Source organism: Sus scrofa, chromosome 13, assembly GCF_000003025.6.
Source record: "Sus scrofa isolate TJ Tabasco breed Duroc chromosome 13, Sscrofa11.1, whole genome shotgun sequence".
Lineage (NCBI taxonomy): Eukaryota > Metazoa > Chordata > Mammalia > Artiodactyla > Suidae > Sus > Sus scrofa.
Genome location: NC_010455.5, coordinates 117355496 through 117370370, shown reverse-complemented (window position 1 = coordinate 117370370; position 14875 = coordinate 117355496). Strand labels below are relative to the sequence as shown.

At 40.0% G+C, this 14875-nt stretch overlaps 1 protein-coding gene across 1 annotated transcript in view; it reads left to right on the top strand.

Moving 5' to 3' along the window:
* Positions 65 to 14875, top strand: part of KCNMB3 (potassium calcium-activated channel subfamily M regulatory beta subunit 3) — an 86802-nt gene continuing 71991 nt past the window's right edge. The window contains exon 1 of the mRNA XM_021069862.1: positions 65 to 1091. The gene's annotated coding sequence lies outside the window, so the exon portion shown is untranslated. The remainder of the gene's footprint in view (positions 1092 to 14875) is intronic.

Below are 14875 nucleotides of genomic sequence, written 5' to 3'. Positions count from 1 at the left end.
CGCCAGCCGCCCTTTTCCCACCCAGCTCCTCCAGGGGACGTGCGAGAAAGGTCTTGCTCGGGTTAGGCAATGCGTGGGGCCGCCGCCTGTTGGGGACGAAAAGGGCAGCTGTCCACGGAACTAGAGGGTGAAACTCTTAAAAGATAGAGAGTCATTGTTAGGCTTTAGCGGGATTCCCTGACAAAAAATCTTGGTGGAATGAATGTGAAATTATAGTGGACTGGATTAAACTCCTTTTCCGACCTTGGGTTTCTAGGAGCAGATGTAGAGAGGATTAAATTAAGCATAAATAAACTTGTGAACGGGGTGTGGTCACATGTTTAATTTTTTTTGACAAGGAGTTGAGGTTAGCTCCAATTCGCAATTGGTAAAGTGAGTTTGTGAGGGTAAGAGACTAGGTTTTATTCATTTTTGTAGCTTCTGTACCGGTTCAGATAATTAAGTGAATGATGAAGCCCATAGGCATTATTGTGTGCCCAAGGTCAATCTGTCTTTTTATCCGCTCATCCACTGTGCTTTTTCTGACTACCACATATTAACCAAGCAGCCACCGTAACGAAATAATCATAGATCTCACTGATCCCTTCAACTATCTCCCAGGATATAAAGCCATACTTGAAAGAGACCAGTTTGGGATACTTAATTTTTACTGTCTCATAACTTTCATGTGTGTGCTCAGCCCAAATAAACGAATATTTACGAATGCTGGCATGGCCCGAACCAAAGACGAAGAGATTTAGAGGCATCTTTTAATCCTAGTATAGTTTATATCCGGCACGGAATTGCCAAGTTTGTGGAATTTGTAAAGAACCTTGTGTATCCTTCCCTCCTCTGAGGTAGTCAGGCTCTCTTCATCTGCTGAGGTGATAGCCACAAGGGGGCGTTAGGGAGCCATTTTTTAAGGCTTTGCCAGCAGTGGTGAAAACCATGCGCGGATCTTGGGAAGGAGATCATTTTGCCTGCCAGCGCCAATGCCTTCGTTTAACTACCGTCGTGCTCTGGCTGCATGGGACTTTTGATTTGTGCTGGCAGCTGGACATCAGCTCTTGGTTGGCTAAGCCGACTCTTCTGAGAACCAACTAGTAGAAAAGGTACACCTCAACTAAATTTAGCTTTTATTTCTTTCACCTCTCCTCCATCTGAAACAATATTGTAATTTATCACCGGTTTGGAGTAGGGTTTTTTTTTTGGTTTTTTTTGGCTTTTTAAGAGACATTATCCAGTGAAATATTACTGTAACTCCTGAAGTGAACCTGTGTTAAATAAATTACTGGCGAAGACAGTCTCAATTTCTGAGCATAATTTGCCAAAAGTCAAAACACTTGTTTTTTATGAACTTGAATATTTACTCCATTCTTGACTATTTGTATTTCTTTTGTGAATTTTGAGTTTATATCCTTTGCTCATTTTTTTTCCCCAGGCTGTTTATCCTTATTTAAAAAATGAGGTTTTTAGCGTTTTATCTGAGATATATGTTGTATATATTTCTTTCCAGTTTGTTGTTTCTAATTTTTAATTTTGTTAATGGCTTAAACATTTAAAATTGTCGTGCAATCAAGTCTATTAATCTTTTCCTTTACAGGTTCTGTTGTTGGCCTTATGCCGAAATAATCTTTTATTCTACCCAATATCTAGTTGCATTTTTTTACTTTTACTTTTTAGTTGATCTGTAATTTGTTTTGGGATATAAGATGACTTTTTCTCTCTATCATAGTCTTTTTTCTTATTTCTCTCCATCTTGTATAACAGCCTGAAATTAAAATTGTGAGAATAAAATTGCTTCATCTGATGCTCAAATAACCTCGTAAGGCATTCATTTGCAAGCTTTAACTGCACCAGATTGACTGAGAGGTGATTGTTAAAATATAAAGGTCTGTGCTCTATCTCCGGAGTTTGTCATTGGATAAGTCTGGGGTGGAACTGGAGCAGCGGTATTTCTAACAAGTTCTCAGGTGATGCTGATGTTGCTGGCTCAGGATCACAGTTTTAAGAACCACAAGCTTAAGGCTTTCCCCACCGACCTCATATTGGCCAAACAGTACAATACTTCTCCACATTCTACAGATAGCTCTGGCTCTTTCTCATCTGTGTTTCAGCATAATTTCTTACACCTGCAATCCCATTCCTTTGTTTCTATCCTAAGATCAAGCTGACACTTTATCTCTTCTATGAAATCTTTGGTTTTCCTTAGCATAGATCTTGATCACTCTTCAGAGATTTTGCAGTATTTAGTGCCTTGGTCTACTTATTATCAAAGATGCGTTTATTGTGGAGATAGATAGTTAAGCTTTAAGCTTCAAGTCCCCTCAATTGCATGAACCTCTCCTAAGATAAGGTACTTAATTTTGTATTCATAATTTCATTTTTCCTAAATTGGTCTCTTCAATTTGCATAAAATTATGTTCTCACAAAATTGGGCTCCACCCCCTGTTTATCATATTGTCTTTACACAGACATTGAAATCTGGTTTTATTCTAGTCTGTTCCAACTCCCTGCTTAGCACAGTGTCTTGCATAGGCCTCAATAAAATATTCATTGCATGTCTATCTTATGTCCAGCACTGTACTAGGTGCTAGGGATATAGTATGAGCAAGGTGGACCTGGTGCTTGTTTTTCTGGTCCTTACAGTACAGTAGAGAAGATAGGCAATTAAAGAGCACTGGAATGTGATGACTAAACACATATAAAGTAAGTAAAGAGTATGCAGAAGCTCATGATAGGCACCTAGCTTCGTCTAAGGAGGATGGAACAGGTAAAGAATCTAGAGGTTCAGCTTGAGTGAATTGATAAACTCTGTCTTGGCCACCTAGCTTGATGACACTAGTGTAGACCTAACTGGGCTATAGTCCTGCCTCAGACATGGAGCAGCTGCATGCCATAGTCTCACATCCCCAACTGAGACATCTGAATTCCATGATTCTGAGCTTCCTATGCAGCAGAGGTCTTCCAAGCAGCCAGTCCAGGGCTTGCAAAATCTGCAAGCTCATATCTAGCCAGCCAGTCAACCCACTCACACACTTTGCCTCCTCAGAATGAAACAGAGACAGTCTTTTGGCTTTAAAAGACTCCCCGCATTTCTCCTTTCCCCGACCTCATCTTTGGGTGTCCACCTAGACTCTGCTTGGCTATAAAACTCTTTCACTCAGTGCTCAATTTTCTTTTCTTTTCTTTTTTCTTTTTTTTGTCTTTTTGCCTTTTTCTAGGGCCGCACCCGCAGCATATGGTGGTTCCCAGACTAGGGGTCGAATTGGAGCTGTAGCTGCCTGCCTACGCCACAGCCACAGCAACGCGGGATCCAAGCCGAGTCTGTGACCCACACCACAGCTCACAGCAACGCCGGATCCTTAAACCACTCAGCAAGGCCAGGGATTGAACCCGCAACCTCATGGTTCCTAATCGGATTTGTTAACCACTTAGCCATGACTGGAACTCCTGCTCAATTTTCAATTGCTATTAGTCTTTATTTTTTCCTTGAATGAATCAATGAATGAATAAAAAATGGACTTTAGGCTTCTTTATTAGAATGTTAATGATACCTTCTACAGTGTGTGGTGCTTTTCATTTTCTAGAGTATTGACTTTATAGCATCTGGGAATGAAGGACAAGTGTTGTATCCATTTGGCAGATGTGAATTCAAACACTCATACCTGTGAAGATCCAGAGGCTAAACCATGTCAGGGGAGAATGAGATGAATAGATGATGAAAAGAAACATTTCCCCAGTAAGCAGGTATATTTGATATCCCTAGGAAGAAAACTCATTGCTTAGGCCTGTGGGCCTTATTACTGTTCAGCAATATTCAGTTTCTGATGCTATTCACTCTCATGCATTTAGGCTGTTTTACTCCCTGTCCCATTTGAAGTTAGGTAGAGCCGTATGACTTGCTTTGGTCATCAAAGTATCAGTAGAAGTGCTATGTGTTATTTCTGGGTGGAGACAATTCATTTCTTCAGTTGTCCCTTCCTCTGTCTGGAAGGCTGTCAGGGCACAAAGCAGACATGATGTGAACAAGAAACACACTCCTGTGTTAAGTTGACAAGCTTTGGGATTGTTTGTTATTGAAGAATCAGTTTTCATCACTGACAGAGATAAGGACTAGATTTATCATTCCCTTCATCCAGAGTGTGAGGCTAAAGAAAAGAGTCTATTAAAATCTATATTGCATTATTGTGCCTTTGGATTTTAAGTTCAATTATTCATTCAACAAACATTTATTAAAGCCTGCTATTTACAAGATAACTTTAGTAGCTGTTATGGAGGAGACAATACAGAAACATGTTTTTAGTTACTTGTATATTAGTCTTATCAGGCCACACTGAAAATCTGTTAGAACTGTATTTTTCTTGGAGTATTTTCATGCAGCAGTTCTCATATCTTACACCAATTTGTGCCACATGCTAAATGGTAACTATAGAAAGTTGCTTTTGGTGATTAGGAATATCCAGAGTTTACTTGTTTCCAATTTTGACTAGCCTAAACTGAGTAGCAATGATCTTCTTTTTCTTTCTTTGTTTTTTTAAGTCTTATTGAATTATAGTCAATTTACAAGGCTGTGGTTATTTTTGCTGTACAACAAAGTGACCCAGTCATATATATACACATATCCATTCTGCTCAGATTCTTTTCCCATATAGAGTATCACCGAATACTGGGTAGAGTTCTTTGTGCAGGTCCCTGTTGGCCAATCATTCCATATACCTCAGTGTGCATATGCCAATCCCAAACACCAGGCTTTCCCTCCCCACCTTTGTTCCCTTTGGTAACCATAAGTTTTTCAAATTCTGTGAGTCTGTTTCTGTTCAGCAAATAAGTTCATTTGTATCCCTTTTTTTTTTTTTTTTTTTGGTCTTTTTAGTGCCGCATCTGTGACATCTGGAAATTACCAGGCTAGGAGTCAAATCGGAGCTGTAACTGCTGACCTATGCCACAGCCACAGCAATGGAGGATCCAAGCCACATTTGCAGCCTACAACCACAGCTCATGGCAACTCCAGATCCTTTAACCCACTGAGTGAGGCTGGGTATCAAACCCACATCCTCATGGATAGTAGTCCAGTTCATTACCATCGAGCCATGATGGGAACTCCTGTATCCTATATAATTTTTTTCAGATTCTGCATATAGATGATATCATATGATGTCTTTCTCTCACTGTCTGACTAATGTCACTTAGTATGATAGTTTCTTGGCCCATCTGTATTGCTGCAAATGGTATTATTTTATTCTTTTTTATGGGTGAGTAATATTCCATCGTATATATATACCACATCTTCTTTATCCATTACTTTGTTGATGAACCTTTAGGTTGTTTCCATGTCTTGCTATTGCATGTAGTGCTACAATGAACACTGGGGTGCATGTATCTTTTCAAATTAAGGTTTTCTCTGCATAGATGCCCAGGATTTTGATTGTTGTATCATATGGTAATTCTATTTTTAGTTCTTTGAGGAACTGCCCTACTGTTTTCTTTTTCTTTGTTGCTTTTTAGGGCCACACCTGCACCATATGGAGGTTCCCAGGCTAGGGGTTGAATTGGAACTACAGCTACCAGCCTATGCCACAGCCAAAGCAACTCAGGATCTCAGATGCATGTGCAACCTACACCACAGCTCACAGCAGTGCTGGATCTCTCACCCACTGAGTGGAGGCCAGGGATCGAACCTGCAACCTCATGGTTACTAGTCGGATTCATTTCCCAAGCACCACAATGGGAACTCCACATACTGTTTTTCATAGTGGTTGTACCAATGTGCATTCCCACCAACAGTGTAAGAGGTTTCCCTTTTCTCCACATCCTCTCCAGCATTTATTATTTATAGACTTTTTTAGGATGGCCATTCTGGCAGGTATAAGATGGTACCTCATTGTGGTTTTGATTTGCACTTCTCTAAAAATTAGTGATTTTGAACAATCTTTTCAGGTGTTTTTTGACCATCATATGTCTTCACTGGTGAAATGTCTGTTTAGATCTTCTGTCCATTTTTTGATTGTTTGTATTTTTGATATTAGGCTGCAGGAGGTATTCGTAAATTTTAGAGATTAATCCCTTGTCAGTCACTTCATTTGCAAATATTTTCTCCATTCCATGGGTTGTCTTTTCATTTTCTTAAGGTTTTCCTTTGCTGTGCAAAAACTTTTAAGTTTCATTAGGTTCCATTGGTTTATTTATTTATTTAGTCTTTTTATGACTGCACTCGAGGCATGTGGAGGTTCCCAGAATTGGGATTGAATTGGAGATAGAGCTACTGCCTACACCATAGCCACAGCAACACTAGCTCTAAGCCACATCTGTGACCTACACCACAGCTCTCAGTGAGGCCAAGGATCAAAGCTGCCTCCTCATGGGTGCTAGTCATATCCATTTCCACTGAGTCACAATGGGAATGCCCTATTTTTGTTTTTATTGTTATTACTCTAGGAGTAATGGTAATTTGATAGGGATTGCATTGAGGCTGTAGATTGCCTTGGGGTAGGATAGTCATTTTGACAATACTGATTCTTCCAATCCAAGAGCATGGTATACCTTTCCATCTGTTTATGTCATCTTTGATTTTTTTTTTTTTTTTGTCTTTTTAGGGCTGCACCCAAGGCATATGAAGGTTCCCAGGCTAGGGGTCAAATTAGAGCAGCAGCCCCTGGCCTATGTCACAGCAACATGGGATCTGAGCTGAGTCTGTGACCTACACCACAGCTCATGGCAATGCTGGATCCTTAACCCACTGAGCGAGACCAGGGATCGATGTGTGTCTTCATGGATGCTAGTCAGATTCATTTCCACTAAGCCATGACAGGAGCTCCATTTTTGATTTCTCTCATCAGCATCTTAGAGTTTTCAGAGTATAGGTCTTTTGTCTCTTTAAGTAGGTTTATTCCTAGGTATTTTGTTCTTTTTGATGTGATGGTAAATGGGATTGTTTCCCTAATTTATCTTTCTCATCTTTCATTGTTAGTATATATAAATGCAGTCAATTTCTATGTATTAATTTTGTATCCTGCAACATTAACAAATTCACTGATGAGCTCTAGCAGTTTTCTGGTAGTGTCTTTGGGATTTTTTAGTTACAGTATCATGTCATCTGCAAATAGTAATAGTTTTACTTTTTCCTTTCCAAATTGGATTCATTTTATTTCTTTTACTTCTCTTATTGCCATGGCTAGGATTTCTAGAACTATGTTGAATAGTAGTGGCAAGAGTGGACATCCTTGTCTTGTTCCTGATCTTAGCAGGAATTCTTTCATCTTTTCACTATTGAGAATGACGTTAACTGTGGGTTTGTCATATATGGCCTTTATTTTGCTGAGGTAGGTTCCCTCTATGCCCACTTTCTGGAGTTTTTTTTTTTTTTTTAATCAGAAATGGGTGTTGGATTTTGTCAAAAGCTTTTTCTACTGCTATTGAGAGGATCATATGTCTTGTATTCTTCAGTTTGTTAATGTGGTGTCTTATACTGATTGATTTGCCAATATTGAAAAATCCTTGCATCCCTGGAATAAATCTCACTTGATCATGGAGTATGATCCTTTTAATGTATTTCTGGATTTGGTTTTCTAGTATTTTGTTGAGGATTTTTGTGCATCTATGTTTGTCAGTGATATTGGCCTTCAGTTTTCTTTTTTTGTGGTATCTTTTTCTGGTTTTGTTATCAGGATGATGGTGACTTCATAGAGTGAATTTGGGTGTTCTTTCCTCTGAAATTTTTTGGAATAGTTTCAGAAGGATAAGTGTTAATTCTTCTCTAAGACTTTACCTGTGAGGCCACCTGGGGCTAGACTTTTATTAGTTGGAAGTTTGTTTTTGTTTTTGTTTTTGCTTTTTAGGACTGCACCTATGGCATATGGAAGTTCACAGGCTAAGGGTCGAATTGGTGCTGCAGCTGCTGTCCTGCATTACATCCAAAGCAATATTGGATCAGAGCCGCATCTCTGATGTACACCACAGTTCATGGCAATGCCGGATCCTTAACCCACTGAATGAGGCCAGGGACCGAACCTGCATCCTCATGAATACTAGTTGGATTCATTTCTGCTGCACCACAATGGGAACTCCTTCATTGGTCTTTTCTATTGTTTTCTTTGTTTCTGTTTCATTTATTTCTGCTCTGACCCTTATGATTTCTTCTGCTGACTCTGGGTTCTGTTTGTTCGTCTTTCTCTAGTTGCTTTAGTTGCAAAGTTAGGTTGTTTGTTTGAGATTTTTCTTGTTTGCTGAGGTAGGCTTATATCTTTATAAACTTCCCTCTTAGAACCACTTTTGCTTCCTCCCATAGGTTGTGGATTGTTGCGTCTTTGTTGTCATTTGCTTCTAGGTATTTTTTAATTTCCTCTTGATTTCTTCAGTGATCCATTGGTTGTTTAGTAGCATGTTGTTTAGTCTCCATGTGTTTGGGTTTTTTGTTTTTGTTTTTTTTTTTTTTTTTGTCTTTTTGCCATTTCTTGGGCTGCTCCCGCAGCATATGGAGGTTCCCAGGCTAGGGGTTGAATTGGAGCTGTAGCCACCGGCCTACGCCACAGCCACAGCAACACAGGATCTGAGCTGCGTCTGCAACCTACACCACAGCTCATGGCAACGCCGGATCCTTAACCCGCTGAGCAAGGCCAGGGGTCAAATCCACAACCTCATGGTTCCTAGATGGATTTGTTAACCACTGAGCCAAGACGGGAACTCCCATGTGTTTGTGTTTTTTTGCAGTTTTTTTTTCTTGTTATTGATTTCTAGTCTTATGGTGTTGTAGTTGGAAAAGATGCTTGATATGATTTCAATTTTCTTAAATTTACTGAAGCTTGATTTGTGACCCAGAATATGGTCTATCCTAGAGAATATTCCATGTGTACTTGAGGAGAATAATGTATTCTGCTTCTTTTGGATGGAATATTCTATAAATATTTATTAAATTTATCTGGTCTAATGTACCATCAAAGGCCTTTGTTTCCTTATTGATTTTCTGTCTGGATGATCTGTTCATTGCTGTAAATGTGGTGTTAAAGTCCCCCACTATTATTGTGTTATTGTCAGTTTCTCCTTTTAAGGTGGACAGCAGTTGCCTTATATATTGAGGTGCTTCTACGTTGGGTGTATACGTATTTACAATTGTTGTATTTTCTTGGGTTGATCCTTTGATAGTTATGTAATGACCTTCTTTGTCTCTTGCAACATTATTTTAAGGTCTGTTTTGTCTGATATGAGTATTGCTACTCCACCTTTCTTTTGATTTCCATTGGCATGGAATGTTTTCTTCCATCTTCTCACTTTGTTTGTATGTGTCCTTAGAGCTGAAGTGGGTCTCTTGCAGATAGCATATATATGGGTCTTGTTTTTGTGTCCATTCAGCCAGTCTGTGCCTTCTGGTTGGAGCATTTAGTCCATTTACATTTAAGGTTTTTATTGATATGTAAATCCTTATTGCCATTTTGTTAATTGTTTTGGATTTGTTTTGTTGGTATCTTTTTCTTCCCTCCTTCTCTTATTCTCTTCTGGTTTGATAACTATCTTTAGAATTGTGTATGGATTGCTTTTTCTTATTCGTGTGTATATCTATTGCAAGTTTTTGGTTTGTGGTTACCATGAGGTTTTGATATAGGAGTGTGTATATAAACACTATTGTTTTAAATTTCTGGTCTCTTAATTGCAAATGGATCCCCAGTTATCATGCATTCGTGCCCACTTCTTCTCGTGATTGCTAGTTTTGATATCATATTTGTGTGGGAATGACTTCCTACATTTACTGTATGTTTGCCTTTATTGGTGAGCCTTCTCATTTGTAATTTTCTTGTTTCAGGTTGTGGGCTTTTCTTTTCCATCTAGAGAAGTTCCTTTAGTATTTGTTGTAAAGCTGGTTTAGTGGTGCTGAATTCTCTTGGGTTTTGTTTCTCTGTAAAGCTTTTGATTTGTCCTTCAAATATGAAATGAGAGCCTTGCTAGGTAGAGTATTCTTAGGTGGAGGGTTTTTCCTTTCATCAGTTTAAGTACCTCATGCCACTCCCTTCTGGCTTGCAGGGTTTCTGCTGAGAAATCAGCTGACAACCTTATTGAGGTTCCCTTGTGTGTTATTTGTTGCTTTTCCCTAGCTGCTTTCAATATTTTCTCTTCTTCTTTATTTTTTATTTTTTTAATTTTAGGGCTGCACCTGTGGCATATTGAGGTTCCCAGGCTAGGGGTCTAGTCGGAGCTACAGCTGCCGGCCTAAATACAGCCACAGCAATGCCAGATCTGAGCCACTTCTGTGACCTATACCACAGCTCACAGCAGCACTGGATCCTTAACCCACTGAGCGAGGCCAGGGATCAAACCTGCAACCTCATGGTTCCTAGTCGGGGTGTTCCTCCTTAGGTTTATTTTATATGGTATTCATTGTGCTTCTTGGATTTGAGTGATTCCTTTTTCCTATGTTAGGGAAGTTTTTGGCTATTATCTCTTCAAATATTTTCTCTTGTCTTTTCTATCTTCTCCTTCTGTCATGCCTGTAATGTGAATGTTGGTGTTTTTAAGGTTGTCTTAGAGTTCTCCTAGACTCTCCTCATTTCTTTTCATTCTTTTTTCTTTTCTGCATCAGTGATTTCCATCAGTCTGTCTTCCACGTTTATTCTTCTGCCTCCTATAATCTGACATTGGTTCCTTTTAGTGAATTTTTTATTTCAGTTATTGAATTTTGGATCTCTCTTTAATCTTCATTTTTTCCTTTTTTTTTTTTTTTTTTTTGCTTTTTATGGCCACACTTATGGCATATGGAAGTTTGGGCTACGGGGTTGAATAAGAGATGCAGCTGCCAGCCTACATGACAGCCACAGAAATGCCAGATCCTTAACCCACTGAGCAAGGTCAGGGATCAAACCCGCATCCTCATGGATACAAGTCAGCTTCCTAACACACTGAGCCACAATGGGAACTCCCAGTGCTTTCTTAATCTTTAAATCTTCTATTTCTTTTTTCAACTTTTCTTCTAATTTATCAGTCCTTGCCTCCAGTTTTTTTCCAAGATCTTGGATCATCTTTATTATCATTATTCTAAAGTTTTTTTCATGGAGGCTGCTAATCTCCAGTTCACTTAGCTGTTTTTCTGTTTGTTTGTTTGTTTTTTCTAATTCCCTCATCTGTTTTATATACCTCTGCCTTTTCATTTTGTATAGCATTTCATCTGGTGTCCTTTTTCCAGGCAAGAGGTGTGTAGCCTTTCTTGCTTCTGGAATCTGTCCCCTTGGGGAAGTTGATACAGGGGCTTGTTGCAGGCTTCCTGGTAGGAGGAACAGGTGCCTGCCCACTGGTAGGTGGAGCTGAGTCTTGTTCCTCTGATGGGTGCAGCTTTGTCCCTGGGTGTGATTAGGGATGGCAGCAGTGTGCCTTGGAGGACTTTAGGCAGCCTGTTTGCTGATGGGTGGGGCTGTGTTCCCACCCTATTTGTTGTCTGGCTTGGGGCTTCTCAGCTCTGATGGGTGGTGCCAGATTTTTCCAAAATGGCAGTCTTCAGGGAACTCACACTGATGAGTATTCCTGGGACCTCTGCCTCCAATGTCCTGCTTCCTGCAATGAGACACAACTGACCCTTGCTTTTCCAGGTTACTCTCCAACCCCCATAGGTAGATTTGACCCAGATTTTTTTTTTTTTTTTGGTCTTTTTAGGGCCACACTCATGGCATATGGAAGTTTCCAGGCTAGGGGTTGAATCGGAGCTGCTGGCCTACACCATAGCCACAGCAATGTGAGATCTGAGCCGCATCTGCTTTACACCACATATCATGGCAATGCCAGATCCCTGACCCACTAAGTGAGGCCAGGGACTGAACCACATCCTCATGGATACTAGTCAGATTCATTTCCGCTGCACTACAGTGGGAACTCCCTTGACCCAGATTCTTATGGAGTCCCTGCTTTGCCCTGGGACCCAGGGCACATGGAATCCTGTGTGCACCCTTCAAGAATGGAGTCTCTGTTTCTGCCAGTCCTGTGGAGCTCCTGGGCACATGCCCTGCAGCCTTCAGTGCCAAATGCTCTGGGGGATCCTTCTCCCAATGCCAGACCCCCAGGCGTGGGAACCCGATGTGGGACTTGCAATTCTCACTCCTGTGGGAGAGCCTCTGTGATACAGTTGTTTTCCAGTCTGCAGGTCACCCACCTGGAAGGTATGATATTGCTTATATTGTTAAAGAGCTCCTTCTACTGTCTTGATGTGGCTTCTTCTTCTTCTTTGTCTTTGGGTGTAGGATACCTTTTTTGGTAGTTTCCCGTCTATTTTATTGACGGTTGTTTAGTGGTTAGGTGTACTTTTGGTGTTTTCATCAGAGAAGGTGAGCTTAAGTCCTTCAACTCTGCTGTTTTGTCCCAATGTCAGCATTACTTTTCCTGTTGGCAATGGGAGTCAAAAAATGGAAGGTCATAATTATTTATATGATCACTACTCATAATGAAACACAGCCTCTTGGAGGGGGTGCATAGGGACTCTCTGGGGTCTTGTGCAGTAGACCGTATGCTTTGTGCGGGTAAGAAATGAGTCTGTCTTGTTGACTGCTAATCCCCAGAGCTTACCTAGCACAGTGCTGGCAGAGTGATTATCTAACATTTATTTTTTGAGTGAAGCACAAAAGGAAAGAATGCATAAAATCCTCATCACAGTGTAAATATTTATACAAGCTTTAGTCCATTTTGTATGTCTAATAGCAAAGATTGACTTAGTAGACATTTCTCTAAGGAATTCATTTTTCCTACAAAATATGTTTTGAAATATGAAATCTGTTTTGAAATAGGAAAATTGATATGGAATCTTAATTAGAAAGGTAACATTAAAAAACAAGCTTAGCTTAGTTGCCTGTAAGCTGCAAGATTTTCAGATACTTTGAAGCCGTTAAGAAGAGGAAAAAAAAAAAGACTGAAGAAGGAACATCAAAAGGAATTTAGGTCATGATTTTTCTGCCCTTCACAGATGCAAAAACCTCTAAGAATTTTAAAATGGGGAGTTCCCATTGTGACTCAGTGGAAACAAATCTAACTAGTATCCATGAGGACACAGGTTTGAGCCCTGGCCTCACTCAGTGGATTAAGGATACGGCCTTGCTGTGAGCTGCAGTGGAGGTCACAGATGCATTTTCAAGCCTCCCTGGGAGATAGAGGTGGTATTGAGACACAGGTCTGGCTAATAAGATGTAGTTTGAGGGAGTCGTGAGGGGCTATAAGGAATACTCCTTTTAAAAATGGAGACAAAGCTATTCACAGAGACAGAAATAGATGTGGTCCCTAAATACATGAAAAAAAATGCTCAAATTAATTCATATTAATATAAATACAAATTAAAACTACCCTTAGCTATCATTTCTAACTATCTGGCATAAATCCCAACAAACGCTTTTGGAGAAGTTACAGGGAAACGAGTGATTTCATCACTGCAAAATACTATAGCCCCTGGGGAAGATTTTGACAGTACTAGCACAATGACAGATAAAATTACCATTCAGTTGATAAATCCCACTTCTAGAAATTTATACTTTAAACTTACAAGCACAGGAGTTCTTGTGCTTAAGCCCTAGCATGTAAGTAATTACTTACATGCTCAGTGGTTAACGAATCTGACTAGGAACCATGAGGTTGCAGGTTTGATCCCTGGCCTCACTCAGTGGGTTAAGGATCTGGCATTGTGGTGAGCTGTGGTGTAGGTCGCAGATGTGGCTCAGATCCCACATTGCTGTGGCTCTGGCATAGGCTGGCGGCTACAGCTCCAATTTGACCCCTAGCCTGGGAACCTCCACATGCCGCGGGTGTAGCCCTGGAAAAGACACAAAGGCAAACAACAGAAACAAAACCTACCAGCACAAATATGAAGTCACAAATGCACAAATTTTGTATGTATCTTTTAGCCTTTTCCTGAGTTTCTTAAGTCGTATTTGATTGTTGAAGCAGAAATTATAACAGTATGTTATATAGTGCTCATTGTATGTAGAGGAAATATATAAGATGATTGTGTTTAAAAAGTGGAGATGGTAAAGGGATCTAAGTGAAGTAAGGCTTCTCCATTTCTCTCGAAGTGGTAAAACATTCATACCAGTAGGCTATGGTAAATGGCATATGTATTTTTTAATAATTAGAGCACACATTAAGAAAACTATGCAAGAGTTCCCTTCTTGGCTCAGCAGTTAATGAACCTGACTAGGATCCATGAGGATGCAGGTTTGATCCCTGTCCTTGCTCAGTGAGTCAAAGATCCGGCATTGCTGTGAGCTATGATGTGACTTGGGTCCTACGATGCTGTGGCTATGATAGAGGCTGGCGGCTACAGCTCAGATTCGAACCCTAGCCTGGGAACTTCCGTATGCCACAAGTGTGGCCTCAAAAACAGAAACAAAAAAAAGTACAGTACAGTGTAACAAAAAACACTTCGACTAAATCAAAATGGAATCTTAGGTGTCCAAATAATCCACAGGAAGATAAGAAAAGAGATGCATAGGAATGAAAAGCAGAGGAAACAAATTGAAAACAAATAATAAAATGACCTACTTAAGCCCTAGCATGTAAGTAATTACTTTGAATGTGAGTGGTCTAAATACATCATGAAAAGACAAAAATTATCACTGTTGATTAGCAATCCAACAACAGTTCTTTACAAGAAACCCACTTTGGAAGTTCCCATTATGGCTCAGTGGAAACAAATCTTACTAGCATCCATGAGGATGCAGGTTGGATCCCTGGCCTGGCTTAGTGGTTTAAGGATTCCACGTTGCTGTGCCCATGGTGTAGGCCGGTGACTATACCTCCGATTAGATCCCTAGCCTGGAACCTCCGTGTGCTTCAGGTGCGGCCCTAGAAAGACAAAAAAAAAAAAAAAAAAAAGGAAACCCACTTCAAATTTAATAACATAGGTGGACTAAAAATGAAAGGGAAAAAGCTAAATTAATAT